This window comes from Chelonia mydas, chromosome 5 (genome assembly GCF_015237465.2).
Source record: "Chelonia mydas isolate rCheMyd1 chromosome 5, rCheMyd1.pri.v2, whole genome shotgun sequence".
Classification (NCBI taxonomy): Eukaryota; Metazoa; Chordata; order Testudines; family Cheloniidae; genus Chelonia; species Chelonia mydas.
This window is the reverse complement of record NC_051245.2, coordinates 41233849-41250812: the sequence shown is the minus strand read 5'-3', so window position 1 is coordinate 41250812 and position 16964 is coordinate 41233849. Positions and strand designations below refer to the sequence as shown.

The 16964-nt window shown below is 40.6% G+C and overlaps 1 protein-coding gene across 30 annotated transcripts in view; it reads right to left on the bottom strand.

Annotated features, from left to right (window-relative positions):
- Positions 1–16964, bottom strand: part of ERBIN (erbb2 interacting protein) — a 225178-nt gene that overhangs the window by 162718 nt on the left and 45496 nt on the right. The window lies entirely within an intron of this gene.

Sequence of the window (16964 nt, the reverse complement as noted above, 5' to 3'; positions counted from 1 at the left end):
TGTAGAACATGGCTTTGTCAGGGTTCCCCCCCACTCTTAACTCTGGGGTACTGATGTGGGGACCCGCATGAGAGACCCCCTATGCTTATATTCTCCCATCTTAGGTTAAAACTTCCCCAAGGCAAAAATTATTTTCCTTGTCCTTGGACGGTATTGCTGTCACCACCAAGGGATTTACACAAAAATTCAGGGAAGGTCCCTATCCCCACAAAAGATCCCCCAAACACCCTTTCCTGGGGAGGCTTGAGAATAATAATACCAACCAATTGCCTTAGCGATGTGAGCACAGACCAGACCTTTTGTCTTCAGGACACTGAAATCAATCAGGTTCTTAAAAGAAGAACTTTATTTATAAAGAAAAAAATTGAAGAATCAAACCTACAAAATCAGGATGGAAGGTAACTTTACAGGGTAATAAAAAGATTTAAAAAACACAGAGGATTCCCCTCTGGGCTCAGCTCCACAGTTACAAAAACTGTAATAATACTACCTCTGTAGCAGAAAAATTCACAAGCCAAAACAAAAAGATAACCTAACACATTTCCTTGTCCTACTTATATTTTCAGTGATTTTAGATGGATTATTCCAGGTATATTTTCAGGAGATACTATACCTGCTTGGCTTCTCCCTCCATCTGGAGAGGGAACAAAAAAAAAAAGAAGCAACAAACAAATCCTTCCCCCCACAGATTTGAAAGTATCTTCTTTCCTCATTGGTCCTTCTGGTCAGGTGCCAACTAGGTTATTTGAACTGTTTAACCCCTTACAGGTAAGGTAATTCAGTACAGCTGCCAAGGAGGGATTTTATGCTACTCTTTCCTCTATATTTATGACATGGCTCCATAATGAATAGGGGCTTGTAATAGTTTATTCTCTTATGGGAAGTTGGGAAATAGGAGGAGCCTCCAAAATGACTCAAGTTAAGACAAATCTAAATTTCTCTTTTACAAATTTGTCTTGACTAGGGACTTTTTCATCAGTGTAGGTAAACTAGTGTTTAGGATCTGCATACTCTGTTAAAATCAGAGTAATTTCCACTGGTACAAACTGGAGCAGTGTGTCTAAACAGAGTTTGTACTAGGTTAGGTACCTTATAGCTTGTCTAGTGCAAAACTCCCTAACGTACACAAGTCCTCAGACAGGTAGAAGGCTCCTTAATTTTTTTTAATTTGCTAGGAATAATCTATGCAGTGTTGTTGTAGCCATATTGGTCTCAGGATATTAGAGAGACATGGTGGGTGAAAGAATATCTTTACTGAACCAATTTCTGTTGGTGAAAGAAACAAGCTTTCGTGCTACACAATGACCTGAAGAAGAGCTCTGTGTAGCACGAAAGCTTGTCTCTCTCACCAACAGAAGTTGGTCCAATAAAATATATTACCTAACCCACTTTGTATTTAGAGTTACCAGCCGTTTTTGGCTTCTGTGTCCAGGTGCCATTTGGGGTTGCCAGGTGCCCGATTTTCAACCGGGAAGTTCAACTGAAAAGGGAACCTGGCAACTCTAAATGGCAACCTGAATCAAAAGTTGGGTTACTGTCAGGCAGGGGGAGGTGCTGGGTCATTGACTCGCCGCAGCCCTTGCTCAGCTGGGGTCATCTCTTGCCTGCAGGCTGGCTCCTTGAGACAATCCAATGAGTAATGGGGGGAGGGACGGAGGGAGAGAGGCGTGAGCAAAATGGTGGAGGGGTTTTGGGGAGAAGGGGCGGGGCAATGGGCAGCGCCTCCCAGGAAGAGGTAGGACAGGAGATGAGGCCTCGAGGGGGTCCGATTATCAGTAATTAGAAAGATGGCAACCCTATTCTCTCTAAGAATAATGTGGTAGTCAACGTTTTACACTGACATCTGACATGTAAACCCCAGACTAGCTTTGTCCCCTTCCCTTCCCCTCCCCACTATAACAATTTTATCTTCATTCTATTAGTGCCTTTGACATTGCAGATTGCTAAAAGCAAACATCTACCAAGACGTACATTTTATGGAGGATGTCCATAATAAAACATGTCAGTCACAGGCAGTTCTCAGAACCAGAGAGAGAATTATATTCCATGCACAGAAAGGATTCCCAAAAATTACTCCTGCTAAAAATGAAAAAACAAAACAAAACAAAAAAACCCACTAAACTTCAATAAAAAAAAATGCACTACCGAAATGTAATCTTACCAGAAGCAGCTAACTTGTTTCCATAATTATGAATTAGTTTCTAGTAAAAAATTAGAGTTACTTTGATGGCTTAAAACAATGTCTTTCCAGACACATGAAGCATTTTCTTTAAAATTTAAGCTAATAGCTAGTACCTGACTACAAAGTGACTTCTACAATAATACTAGATGTAATTATATTTGTTTATTAACACCTATGTTACATAATTCCTAAAAAATGGTTCAACAGATTGTGATCTAAATACAGCTTTCTTTAATACTTTTGACTTATATAGCATCTTAGGATCTCTAAGCATTTTTAAAAGAGATATGTAATGTCTTTAGTACACAGTGAAACTACTGTGCAAAGAGGTTCAGTGACATGCTCATGATCACACAGCAATAGTGACAGAGTAAGCCATAGTGCAAGAGTTTTCTAAAGTCTTGTCTTAATGCTAACAATGCTGCCTCCGAATATTTTGTTACTGATATGCAAAACAACTCAATGCAGTCTTGAAGAAGTTAATTTTAGTTTCTCACCATTTTGAGCTTTTCATCTAGTTAAATCATTGATTTTTCTCTGTGTAAAAGGGAGCAGAATTCAATATGGGGATCTTGACTACCTCTTTGTGTACTATAGCATTATCAATGACATCAGCAGGAACATACACTGCCCAACTTTAGGAATAACCCTGTTAAATATTAACGCAGGGGGAATAACTGATTTAGTATGCCATACCAACAAAATGGATAGTTATGATTCTAAGGAATGCCACTAAATGTTACAAAGTAAGATGTAGAATATGTAGGTCAATGTACCCAAATAAAATGACAGCATCCCCTCAAAATCTGCCCACAAAATCTGTACCTTTATGATTTCCATTGGATCCTAAAGATATATGGTACTTCAGATCTCTTCCACCAAAAATAATCTAATCTTTGATACCAAAACTATAAGTGTATGTATGAATATTAACAGGAAGTGAGGGAATGACAACTGTTTAGAAAAATCTAATTTTGGTAGTATTAGTTTGTTTTGTAGTTCTGCTATGATGGAGGAAGGAATATTTTTCTTAGTGTATATCCATAGTATTCAAAAAAGATTAAGCTGTGAATTTATATTTTCATTTGGCTATTATATGTAATGTTTGACTATATTTTACTTTTTCCAAATTATCTACCAACCACTAATACTATTTTACAGTTTTTATAACTGCATATTAGGTAATTAAAGCTGTTCTTCTAGCAATTAACTGGATATCATTACACCCTTACAGACCTATAGATCAAGCTGTTTAATAAACCTAAAAATGCTTCTGTATATACATCATTGTATGAAAAATTCACCACCAATATATACAAGAATTACCAAAACACAGCTTTTTCCTTTGAGTTTGCCAAACCACCACCATATCTGCATGAACATATTTATAACATACTGGCAAACTTTTCTTCAAAATCATATACAGTATAATTAAGGCTATTATGTCATGGAAGTCACAGAATCCATAACTCCAGAGACCTCCATGACATTTTTTGCTTCAGCCCCAGGCCCCCAGAACTCCAAGTCACCCCAGATGGTGGGTGCTGGACACCCCTGCCCCCATTTTCTAATGGTTATTTTTTACAAGTCAGGGAAAAATAAAAGTTGTTTATTGCGCTTGACCTGCCCACAAGTTTTACTAAAAACAAACAGTGACAAAATCTTAACTTTAGATATATAACTTTAGATATAATACACACACACACACACACCACCATTTTTTCTCATTTCGTATGAAGAGACATGCCTTAAACAAGGTCTAGATTTAGAGATTAGCATGTGATCTACAATAATGGACAAAGCTATCAAAACAGTTCTCTGAATTAACATGTCCATTGCATTTAGTAAAGCTGTAAAATGCATTGAAGTGCTGCTGGGCATAAACGTAATTCTACAGAACATTGAGTAGGAAGGAAGACCACAGGGAACCATGCATTAAGGTCAAGATCCACAAAGGGGCTTAGGTGTTGCAACACTCACTGTCATGGCACCTAACTTTTAGGTGCCTACAAGAGTCTCAGGAACAACACTGCCCTCTAGAGCCTGCGTGAGGCATCTAGGCTCCCCTTACAATGAACTGAGATAGACAGAAGTCTTAGAATGCCATCCACAAAAATCCAGCATGCTAGGCAGCTCCCCACCTAAACTAGCCAGTAGGAGATGCCGATGAACAGAGAATGTGCTAAGCCTGTCCCTTTACACAGGCAGACACAGAAGTCTGAGCTATAGGGAGGCACCTCTCTCTGTATCAGTCCACACACAGAAACCATCTGTGTGGAGTGCTTGTAATATAGCGAAGTGATTCCATATTTGATTAATCCTTCTGGGACAAAATGATACTGTATAAAAGTGCACATAAGCACCAAGGTGGCATTGCCTCTTAGATCAGCCAACTAGGGACCAAGCTGAGAGTGAAAGAATGGAAAGTAAAAGGCATGGTAGTTAATACTATTTATATATACTATTACAGCTACATGATTTTACTCAGATGTAGATATTAATACTTACATAAGAACATTAGAACGGCCATACTGGGTCAGACCAAAGGTCCATCTAGCCCAGTATCCGGTCTTCCGACAGTGGCCAATGCTAGGTGCTCCAGAGGGAATGAACAGAACAGGTAATCATAAAGTGATCCATCCCCTGTCATCCATTCCCCAGGTTCTGGCAAACAGAGGCTAGGGACATCATCCCTGACCATCCTGGCTAATAGCTACTGATGGACCTATCCTCCATGAATTTACCTAGTTCTTTTTTGAACCCTGTTATAGTCTTGGCCTTCACAACATCCTCTGGCAAGAAGTTCCACATGGTGACTGTGCACTGTGTGAAAAAAATACTTCCTTTTGTTTGTTTTAAACCTGCTACATGAGTGCAGAGGACTGTACTAGATGATCTCTCGAGGTCCCTTCCATTCTTATGATTCTTTGATATACAGATATGAAGCAGACAATTACTAAATACTTTCCATTATGAATAATTTTTTATTTAAGCTTATCTCACATTTCCTTTTTCTGCAACAAACCTTCGATATTTGGAATCCTCTCAGCTTACAAAAGAGCCTTTTCTTTGTTCCATGAAATTCCATTCAGATTTAGCAAGAAAGAGTATTAATTATTACCATTGTCTTCTCTCAATTGTATTCTCCAGGAAAATCCGGGCCGCAAACCTAAATCTTTCAACATTCCACTGCTGGGCTCACGCCACCATGGCTCAAACCATTACCAAAGCAATAGCAGCAGTGCCACTACCATGCATCAGAGTGGATTAAAAAGATTTAAATACATGTTTCTTTTTAAAAATAAACCTATTTAAAATTAAATCTGAAATTATGACAACCTATGTTAAAGCCTAAATTTACTAAAATCTATTTAAAATCATTTAAATTAAATAAAAATATATTTAAGGAGTACGTTTGCCACCAAAGTTTTAAAGAAAGTCAAACCACTGAACTGCTGAAATGTCACTAGCTAAGCACCTGGAACCAGAGTTCACTACAGTGTTACACCAGCTTTTGACAGCAGTCGCCTCTTCCGCACGTGTAGAGAAAATATTTCTTCATTTCACTTTATTCAACTAGTTCAGCTCAATGACTAATTCATTCAAAGTTGAGAAAACAGTTGGGGAAAAAAAAGCAGAAAAGCTTGTTTTTCCCTCTTCAAATCTATGAATAAAAATGAGATGCAAGAAAAAGAGTACTACTAGTTCTATAATCTTGAAGGACATGTTGACCAGAAAATCAGTTCAATTCACTAACAAGAGATAGTATTCCCTTTGTCTAATAAATCAGTTTTAAGTGCATTTTCTTCTTATGCAACCAGCACATTTAAGGTAGTTTTATTTAATAAAACCAATTTTAAAATAGTTTTGTTCATTTTTAATTGAATTCCAGTTTTTATCCATGTGGCTTGACACAAATCATGAGTAAAAAAAATTATCACTTAATAAATAAGAAATGTGACATTTTGTAATAAGAAATTTAAAAATAAGAATCTGAAAAATGTATATTAAGCTTTATAATTGCTTAAATAAATTTGTATTAATATAATATAGCCTCCTGAGTAGCAGAAAGTAGTACCAAATTACATCAACCGCTGAGAATCAACCTCTCTTTAGGAACATAAAAAGAATAAAACAAGATTAAAACTGATTATTTAAATCAATGTTTCCTGCTTTCTGATTTAAACCATGATTAAAACCAGTGATTTAAATTAATCTACCCTGTACTGCTCAGAAAATGTCAGGAAACTGCTGAAATATCTGTAGCAAAGGAGACAGAAGAGAACCTGGCTCTCCAAACCCAGGGATCTAGCATGTGGTTCCCAATGACCCATTTACACACACATCTGGGAACTCCATGTGAGGAAGGAGCTCCCCTAACTTCCAGATGGGCAGTAAGATGGGCCAGGCGCCTCAAAAAAACACCTTCTGGGACCCAGCACATGGCAGCAGCAAATCCCCACTCTGGGTTCAACACATAGAGCAGAAGACCCAGCCCAGTTGTAGGAGCAGGGAATCAAAAGCCAGGCTTACCCCAATACATCCTTCCATATGTGCCGACTCAATGGGTGCTCCAGGGCTGGAGCACCCATGGAAAAAAAAATAGTGGGTGCTCAGCACTCACCAGCCATAACTGATTGAAGGCATTGCCAACCAGCTGATTGGAGACTGGAGAAGGGGTTTGCGGGAGGGCAGAGAGCAGCGAGTGGACGGAGGCCTCAGGCAGGGGGCAGAGCAGGGGCGATCAGAGGCCGAACAAGGGCAGGGTCTTGGGGCGAAGCAGCAGTGGAGCACCCTCGGGGAAAAGACTCAGCGCCTATACATCCTCCCTTCCCCTGAATGCAGCCTTCTGCTGTCAGCTAGTGATGGTGTTAGTCCGGTAGCTCAAGCAGTAGCAGTCTGTGCTGCAGTGCTGAAGGCTCAGGGTTCAAATGCTAATGATGATTCATTCATGGATGGGGTTGATTGCTATACCTAATACAACATTTTTAGACTTTTTGTTTAAAATAAAAAACCTTAGAAGTTAGATTTAAAAGGTTACATTAAGAGAACATTATTTCAGTTGCAAATAAATAAATAAATAAAATCAAACATTTTGCACAGCCAGGTTGTGGTCAGGCAGACTTAGTACCTGGAGCCAGAATCTCCAATCACAAGAGTCCAGAGTTGGCTGAGTCAGGAGACTGGGAGGTCAGAAGCGAGACAAACTGGAGATCAGAACTATTAGTAAGGAACCAGAGTCAGGCTGGGTCAGGATACCAGAGGGTCAGTGGCAGGAGACAAACCAAAGATCTAGAACCACAAGTCAGGTGCCAGATCAAGCCAGAGAAGCAGGCAGTCCAGACCAGGGTTGAGCCAAGTTATTCAGGACAACTTCCTGTTCCACAGCCTCACATTGGGGCACAACTTCATGAGTCGCAGACTCAGGCTGCCACATGCAAGATTGTTGCATAGCTACTCCCATGAAACTTGTAGACCTGGGTTTGAAACCCATGGGTCATGAAATTTGAAAGTTCATAAAACTGTTTTTTTGCAACCTAAACATTCTTTTAATGTAGGGTATGGGGTTCTGGAGAGGCAGAGGGGGCAGATATCTGAACAGACTAGCAAATCTACTTTTCTACACCTGACTTGTCCCCATTCCCTAACCATGCAGTCCTGGATTTCAGTTGTCTGACAATTCCTCGTGGATGCCCTGTTGACAATCTGAAGTGTAGATCTATTTTGAAAAATGACCCCCTATAACTCTAAACTACTTCCCATATGTATTCAAAGCCATATCTGCTTATATTAGTAAAAAAAATAAAAATAATAAAGTTTTGATTTAAAAAACGAACAAAAAAAGAGAACCAAACAGAACTAAAAGGAAGCTGCATTCTACGCCCTGTGAGTCGACATGATTGTTTACTAAGTAACCAAAGTGACATTTGTGCAAACTCATTGATGGGAAAAGAGAAGCTGGGTTAGAATCAACTGGGCCTAATCTGGCTTGCAGACTCATCATAACTGGTGATGATACATGTGACAGAAAAAAATCCCACCTGATTCAGACTCCAAGTTTAAGTTTACAGAGCTGACAATTCAGAAAAATTGTTTCTTCCACTTTACAACTGTTCATAGACTAACAATTAAAAAGTTCTCCCCAGGCAGCACAGACAGAGGAGCAGCACCAATGTAGCAACTTGCAATATATCTATCCAACTTCAGAAGCCCAAGTTGCTATCATAAATGGTTAACTGTAGGTGTACTTCTAAGGATGTAGGGGTAGGGTAGATTGATTTAAGTCACCAAGTGGAAAGCCTCAATTTAAACAGTCAATTTTAGTCATTGTACTTCCATTATTTTTCTAAAGCAAGGTGAATTCTCATGAGTTGATGTAACCATTAAAACAAGTTGATTTGCAACTCAATAGAACCTTTTCACTAGATTTTGGACTTATTTTTGCTGCCAAGGAGGGTATATTATAACTATTTACATTTAAGCAATTATTCACCTTAATATTTTCAGATTCTTATTTACTGTTCATTTTTAGTAAGTTAAAAAATGGTGAATGATATAGGGCTTATTTACTAGATAATTAACTATTTGCTCATGATTTGTGTTAAGCTGTATTAGAATAGTAACTGGAATTTAATTAAGCATACAAAAGAACATATTTATTTTTATTTAAATGTTTTATGATTATAAATTTAGGCCTTAATATATTGTGTATTAAATTCAGATTTCATCTTAAACAGATTTTAAAAAAAACAAAAAACTTATAATTTAAATAACTGGATTCTTTGAATTTGGTTAAATTAAATTTAAAAATCTGATTTAAATTAAATTAAAAAAAAAAACTTTAAACCCTTCCTCCCCCACAATAAATCGATTCTTATCCACATTAGTTGAGGGAGAGGAAGGCAAATGGAACTTGGAAAGGAAAAGGCTAGGAGAAAATGGAAGTAATCAAGGAAAATATTTTTTTAAAATTGAAAGTAGAGGTTTAAAAACTGTAAATAAGTAAATTATAAAAATAAAGTGAATGTGGGCCACATTTTCTCTCTCACACATACTACCCACCCCTGAATCAACTTACGGATTAACTAACTTGTGAAATGTTATTTTATCCCCATGACCCTACCCCCCCCCCCCCGCCCCAGGTATTCTGTTACACCCATTTCTTGCTTCTTATCTTAAATTAGGCCATGTCTACACTAGAGACCTTACAGCAGCACAGCTGTACCAATGCAGCTGCACCATTGTAAGATCTCTCATGTAGCCACTCTATGCCAATGGGAGAGCTGCTCCCACTGACATAACAGTTGTCCACACTGGCGCGTCTGTTGGTGTAACTTATGTTGCTCAGGTGTGGGGGTGGGGGGAGGGTTCATACCCCTGGGTGACAAATTACACCGACAAAAGCGCTGGTGTCGACAGCACTATGTCAGTGGGAGAAGCTCGCTGTTGGCATAGCTACCACTGCTCCTTGGGAGTGGTTAAATTATGCCAATGGGAGAGCTCTTTCCCACTGGCAAAGAGCTGCAGCTCCACCGCTGCAGCACTGTATGCTTAGACAGGCCCTTAGACAGCAAACTTCTCAGGACAGGGATGTGTCTTACTTGTGTTTGTAGAGTTCCTATGGAAATAGGACACTAAATCTGCTAGGGACTTTGAGATGTGTAACAAGCTAGCAGTGTTCCATAACACACCCACCCTGTTAGCAAGGAATGAGTTGGCTAGAAGAGTGATAAGTAGGTGGTGACTCACTGCAGCAAGTGGATCCTTAGCTATCTCCTATGAGGGAGGGGGAAGGGACAACTTGGAGAGCAAGATGGCTGAGCCAAGACTGAGTGTGTGTGGAACCTATTCGTGTAAGGAGGAGGAGGAGGAGCCCTGAGCAGAAGGCTTTGGCCAGGACAGTTTCCTGTATAATTGTTTGAAAACTGTTTTGTGAGAGACTTCATTAAACTAGACCCAGGATGGGTGAATTTGTTTGAGACTAACTCTGTACTCATTAAACCAGACTGAGGAGTGAGAATTGTTTGAAGTAGGCTGGGAAAGTAGTACCTACTTACAAAATGAAAAGGAGTACTTGTGGCACCTTAGAGATTAACAAATTTATTGAGCGTAAGCTTGAAGTGAGCTGTAGCTCACGAAAGATTATGCTCAAATAAATTTGTTGGTCTCTAAGGTGCCACAAGTACTCATTTTCTTTTTGCGGATACAGACTAACACGGCTGCTACTCTGAAACCTATTTACAAAATGTTACCATTATAATAATTCTTCAACTTTATTTTTTAAAAAGTGCATACCCTAAAAGCTCTAGTCTTTATATACTTGTCTGAACATTTAAAGATACCAAATACAATAATTTTTTTTCTAAAATGCAAGACATTTTACTGTTGAATCTTTACAAAAGGGTCTTGAAAGCCAACTTGCTACTGGACGTACACCAAAGTTGGGTATCAGTCCTGTTTGAAGAGAACTACATTAATGCAAACTAGGAACCTTTCAGTTCACACCTGCAGCATGCACATGGGGGAGTTACAGCACAGCACTTTGATGCACACTGCTATTCACACCCGTTGTCTGAACTGCAGGGTACTGTACACAAACATTTGAAAGAGCAGGAAGGAAAGAGTCTGTCATGTTGCCACCCACAAAGTACAGAGAAGCAGGAGGAGAAGGAGAAAGCTGCTGCAGAGAAGTGGAGAGAGAATAAGAAGGGACCAGAGTAGGGGGAATGTGATAAGCACAGAGGGACTGTGGTAGTGTGGGGGCAGAGGACCTGGTAGTTGGTAAGGGAAGAAGGGGGCAGACTGGGGAAGAAAGAAGTCGAGAAGGGTCTGAAACAACAGAGCACACTCCCCTCCAGAACATGGAAATGAAACCCAGGACTCATCCTGCTGCCAGCAAATATCCATGAAACCCCTAAGCAAAGTATGTCTGATCCTCTTCTAGTGTCTGGCCCACATAAAGGATAATAGCCTGCTACATTCCATTCATTCAAATAGTGGACATCTGTACTGTAGATCTAGTTTCCAGACCTGCCAATGACTCATGTGGGCGTTAATAACTTGCACATGGTGGAAATGTGCGTGCCAGTTAGCTTTTTTAAAAATCTAGGCATTTTCGTATGTAAAAAACTACATTAAAAACATTAAGGTTGCAAAGTTCAACATGCAAAAATTTGCAAATGTAAATCAATCCTCTTGTGTGATGCAATATGGTATTATGTTTCTCCTTAAGGGATTCCTGAATCATTCAGTGCACAAAATGTGTAAGTGCCCATTGAATTAATCAAGGTTGTACAGTACCACCTCAAGCAAGGTATTCCCAGCAGATAAAGGAAAGTTTTATCACTATACAAGGCACTGGTGAGTCATCTGGAATACCGTTTGCAATTCTGGTCTCCTATGTTTAAGAAAGATTAATTCAAACTGGAACAAGTGCAGAGAAGGACTGCTAGATTGATTAGAGGATGGAGAACCACGTAAAGAGAGGTTTCAGAGTAGCAGCCGTGTTAGTCTGTATCCGCAAAAAGAACAGGAGTACTTGTGGCACCTTAGAGACTAAGAAATTTATTAGAGCAATGTTACTATATTATTATAAATATAACGTTATTAAATTTATTCATGGGCTACAGCCCACTTCATCGGATGCTTAGAATGGAACATATAGTAAGATGTACACACACACACACACAAAGAGATAAGTTGGAAGTTGCCGTACAAACTGTGAGAGGCTAATTAGTTAAGATGAGCTATTATCAGCAGGAGAAAAAAAAAAAAACTTTCCTAGCGATAATCAAGATGGCCCATTTAGACAGCTGACAAGAAGGTGTGAGGATACTTAACTTAAGGAAATAGATTCAATAGATGTAATGACCTAGCCACTCCCAGTCTCTATTCAAACCCAAGTTAATGGTATCTAGTTTGCATATTAATTCAAGCTCAGCAGTTTCTCCTTGGAGTCTGTTTTTGAAGCTTTTCTCTTGCAAAATTGCCACCCTTAAATCTTTTCCTGAGTGGCCAGAGAGGTTGAAGTGTTCTCCTACTGGTTTCTGAATGTTATGATTCCTGACGTCAGATTTGTGTCCATTTATTCTTTTGCGTAGAGACTGTCCGGTTTGGCCAATGTACATGGCAGAGAGGCATTGCTGGCACATGATGGCATATATCACACTGGTAGATGTGCAGGTGAACAAGCCCCTGATGGTGTGGCTAACGTGATTAGGTCCTATGATGGTGTCACTTGAATAAACATGTTTCAGAGTAACAGCCGTGTTAGTCTGTATTCGCAAAAAGAAAAGGAGTACTTGTGGCACCTTAGAGACTAACCAATTTATTTGAGCATGAGCTTTCGTGAGCTACAGCTCACTTCATCGGATGCATACTGTGGAAATTGCAGAATATCATTATTATATACACAGACACCATGAAACAATACCTCCTCCCACCCCACTCTCCTGCTGGTAATAGCTTATCTAAAGTGATCATCAAGATCTTCTGCAATTTCCACAGTATGCATCTGATGAAGTGAGCTGTAGCTCACGAAAGCTCATGCTCAAATAAATTGGTTAGTCTCTAAGGTGCCACAAGTACTCCTTTTTTTTTAATAAACATGTGGACAGAGTTGGCATCGGGCTTTATTGCAAGGATAGGTTCCTGGGTTAGTGTTTCTGTTGTGTGCTGTGTGGTTGCTGGTATTTGCTTCAGGCTGGGGGGCTGTCTGTAAGCGAGGACTGATCTGTCTCCCAAGATCTGAGAGAGTGACGGATCATTTTTCAGGATAGGTTGTAAATCTTTGATGATGCGCTGGAGAGGTTTTAGAATTAAGGAGCTTGGCTTGTTTAATCTAACAAAACAAAGGTTATGGCACATCAACAAATGGATATAAACTAACCATCAACAAGTTTAGGCTTGAAATTAGACAAATCATTTCTAACCAGCAGAGGAATGAAGTTCTGGAACCCCTTTCAAGTGGTGTAACGGAGCAAAAAAAAAAAAAGAAAAAAAGAAAAAAAAAAAAAAGAAAAGAAAAAACTTAACTTGTTTCAAGACTGAGCTTCATAAGTTTATGGAGGTGATGGTATAGTGAGGTTGCCTACAATGGCATATGGCCCATTTGTGACTGCTATTAGCAAATATCTCCAATGGCTGGATACAAGACACTAGATGAGGAGGTCTAAATTACTACAAAGAATTATTTCCCAGCTGTCTGGCTGATGGGTTTCACCTTCATGCTCAGAGTCTAAATAATTACCGTATTTGAGCTCAGGAAGGAATTTCCCCCAGGTCAGATAGGTAGAGACCCTGGGGAGTTTTCACCTTCCTCTTGCTGACTGAACTAGAGCAGTGGTCTCCAACTGGTTGATCGCGATCGACTGGTCGATCCTCGAGTACCTCCCAGTCAATCGTGATCTCTGGTGGTGCAGCGTGGCTAGTACTAAGGCAGACTCCCTGTCTACCCTGGCCTCATGCCAGGGTGGTCCCAGGGACGGGGGGGCATGGGTCTCCCTCCGCATGCTGCTCCTGTCTGCATGCACCACGCTTGCAGCTCCCATTGGCCAGGGGAGCTGATGGCGCAGTGCTTGCAGACAGGCGCAGTGAACAGAGCCACGTGTCCCCCGCCCTGCTGCAAGGGTACGTTGGCCACTTCCAGGAGCAGTGTGGGACCGGGGTAGGCAAGGAGCCTGCCTTAGCCTCGCCGTGCCTGCCACCAACCGGGAGCCACCGGAGATAAGCACTGCCCGGTGGGAGGCTGCACCCCAACCCTCATCCCTGAACTCCCTCCTGGAGCCAGCATCCCACACCCCCTCCTGCACCTCAAGCCCCAGCCTGAAGCCCCTTCCCAGAGCCAGCACCCCATCCTGCACACCAACTCCCTGCCCCAGCCCTGACCCCCTCCTGCACCCCAACACTTTGCCCCAGCCCGGAGCCCTCTCCTTTCCCCCCCAGTTCCCTCCTACAGCTTGCATCCCTCACCCACACTGCAAACCCCTCGGACCCAGCCCAGAGCCCGCACCCCCTCCTGAACCCCAAACCCCTACCCCAGCCTGATGAAAGCGAGTGAGGATGGGGGACGGAGTGAGCGGGGTGGGGCTTTGGGGAAGGGGCAGGGCCTTGGGAAAGGGGCGGGGTAGATCCTGGGTTGCCCTTAGATTCAAAAAGTGATCTTGTGCAAAAAAAGGTTGGAGACCACTGAACTAGAGTAAATGGTAGATTGTCTATAACCTGAAGTCTTTAAATCAAGATTTGAGGACTTCAGTAACTCAGCCAGTGGTTATGGGCCTATTACAGGACTGAATGTAGGAGGTTCTGTGGCCTGCAATGTGCAGGAGGTCAGACTAGATGATCACAATGGCCCCTTCTGGCCTTTAAATCTATGAATTAATGGAGACTTGGCTGCAGGACCCCAGCCACATTTGTTGCGAAATTGGAAAGTGTTAAATGAAAGAGGCAAAGGACTGCAGTAAAAGAGGATGGTCTCATAATTAATGCAATGGAAAGCCATTCTTAATAACTAGATTCTCTTTCTGCTGCAGTTCCTATCTGAGGCTGGACAAGTCACTTAAGCTAAAATTTTCACAGGTGGCCAAATGGGTGCTGACTTGAAACATCTGAGGACTTATTTGCAAGAACACTGACCACACACATCTCCAACTGAAGTTGACTGGACCTGTGCTGTGAACATACAAAATGCTACAAAAACATTAAGTACTCTGAAATATCATACCCCAGGCATTTCAAGTTAGGGACCCGAAGTTGCTGGATAAGGCTCAAATTATGAAAAGTAATCTCTCTTTGCCTCAGTCCCTAACCTGTAAAAAGAAAATACGGTCACCTCACCTTCCATGTGTTACAAATATTTATCTTCACGAAGCATTCATACACTACAGTAATGAGTACTATAAGAAAGCACATAAGGAAATTGATAATTCCGTTTTCCATACAGGGTTTGCATGATGTGCACCAAAGAAAGCGAAGGGTCACACGGTGAATGAGGAAAATAAAAATAAATATTTAATGGCTACCCATCCAGTGAGCACAGTCTATCCTAAGCATTGAATGAGGCAGGGGCATGTAGAAAAAGAATAGTCTGAATAATGGAATTCAAAGTTATCATAGAATCAGAGGACCGGAGAGGTCAGCTAGTCCAGTCCCCTGCACTCATGGCAGGACTAAGTATTATCTAGACCATTCCTGACAGGTTTTTGTTTAACCTGCTCTTAAAAATCTCCAATGATAGAGATTCCACAACCTTGTTGGATCATATTAAAGAAGTTCTGTATTAAAATCACAAATGAGTTTGATTCCCCATAGTTTAAATTCCAGGGTATTACTAATTAAGAGGTCTCTTGGTTTTTGGTACTGTTTCTCTCCCTCTATGTGTGAAACTTGCAAGCTGCTAATTGCATTAGTACATTCTAAGACAGAGTCTGTTCTCAAAGCAATTCACACAGAGAGACTCAAAGCAATACTCTGTAACAACAGAAACAGCACCCAGAGACTCCCCGCCCTTTTGTTGTATTCATCTTGCTTTATTAACAATTGTGATTAAAATAGAGATAGAGGATATATGTGGATGGATGCTTGGTGTGGATAATAACTGAATGATCAGGGAGGTGCCAGCCTAAGAATCCAGTGTCCATTGGCTGAAGAAGGCGTCAAGTGGAAATAATCAGAGGACCCCCGGAGGGCAGACTGGAATCCACCTAACAGCCTCAAGAATGGGAGAACCAAAGAACAAGACAACATTTAGCAGCACGGAGCCGTCAGGAATGTGCTATCTGCTGACTGATTCAGCAACAGCATGATGAAGCAATTCCCATAGACTGGGATAGGAAGAAATTCCTATAAAAAGAGACTCTAGAAAGTGAGAACTTTGGGGGTCTGATTCTGCAAACCAACTTCCAGGAGCATCAGAAGAGCATCTGACAAGGCCCTGCTCCCTCCTCATGTCCAGGCCACCTGGCCAGTGGCTTGGCATGAGCAACTCTAAGGCTGGTAACTATGATAACCTTGCAGAACCTGTGTGTGTGTGTGTTTGTATGAATGAATGTGTGAATAAATATGAGATTGAATGGAATGTTATAGCTATAACTAACTGCTTACTATGATTCTTTCTGTATTCACAATAAATGTGGTATTTTGCCTTTTCCTCTTTAATAAGATCCTGTTGGTTTTTATTTTATTGGTATAACAACCTCCCTAGGCAATTTATTCCAGTGCTTAACCACCCTGCCAGAAAGTTTTTCCTAATGTCCAACCTAAACGTCCCTTGATGCAATTTAAGCCCCATTGCTTCTTGTCCTATCCTCAGAGGTTAAGAAAAACAAATTTTTCCCCTCCTCCTTGTAACAACTTTTGACATACTTGAAAACTTATGTCCCCTCTCAGTCTTCTTTTTTCCAGACTATCATAATGCATATGCATAAGGGAGCCAAATTAAAGCAATCTTAATGCTGGAAATTTCCTAGTTTTTGAGTATTTGGCTTTGCAATCTTAACTCTCCTTTATATGGAGATCTTTTTAAAATGCAATACTCATTTAAACTGAGTTTAATAATATGTACTGAACTGCTGCAGTCTTGTATGCTCATTCTTGAATTTATAATTGAACATGTCATTCTATTACAGTTCCATTCCTTAAAAGTTGCTGAATATTCCAGAAGTTTGGCCTTACAGAGACAAGATCCCATGCTTTTCCACTCCAAATGTGAACAACTTCTTAAAATCTCAAGGATCCGCCCAAAAGGAAGATATCACTGAGACACACTGTCAAGTGTCAAGGCATT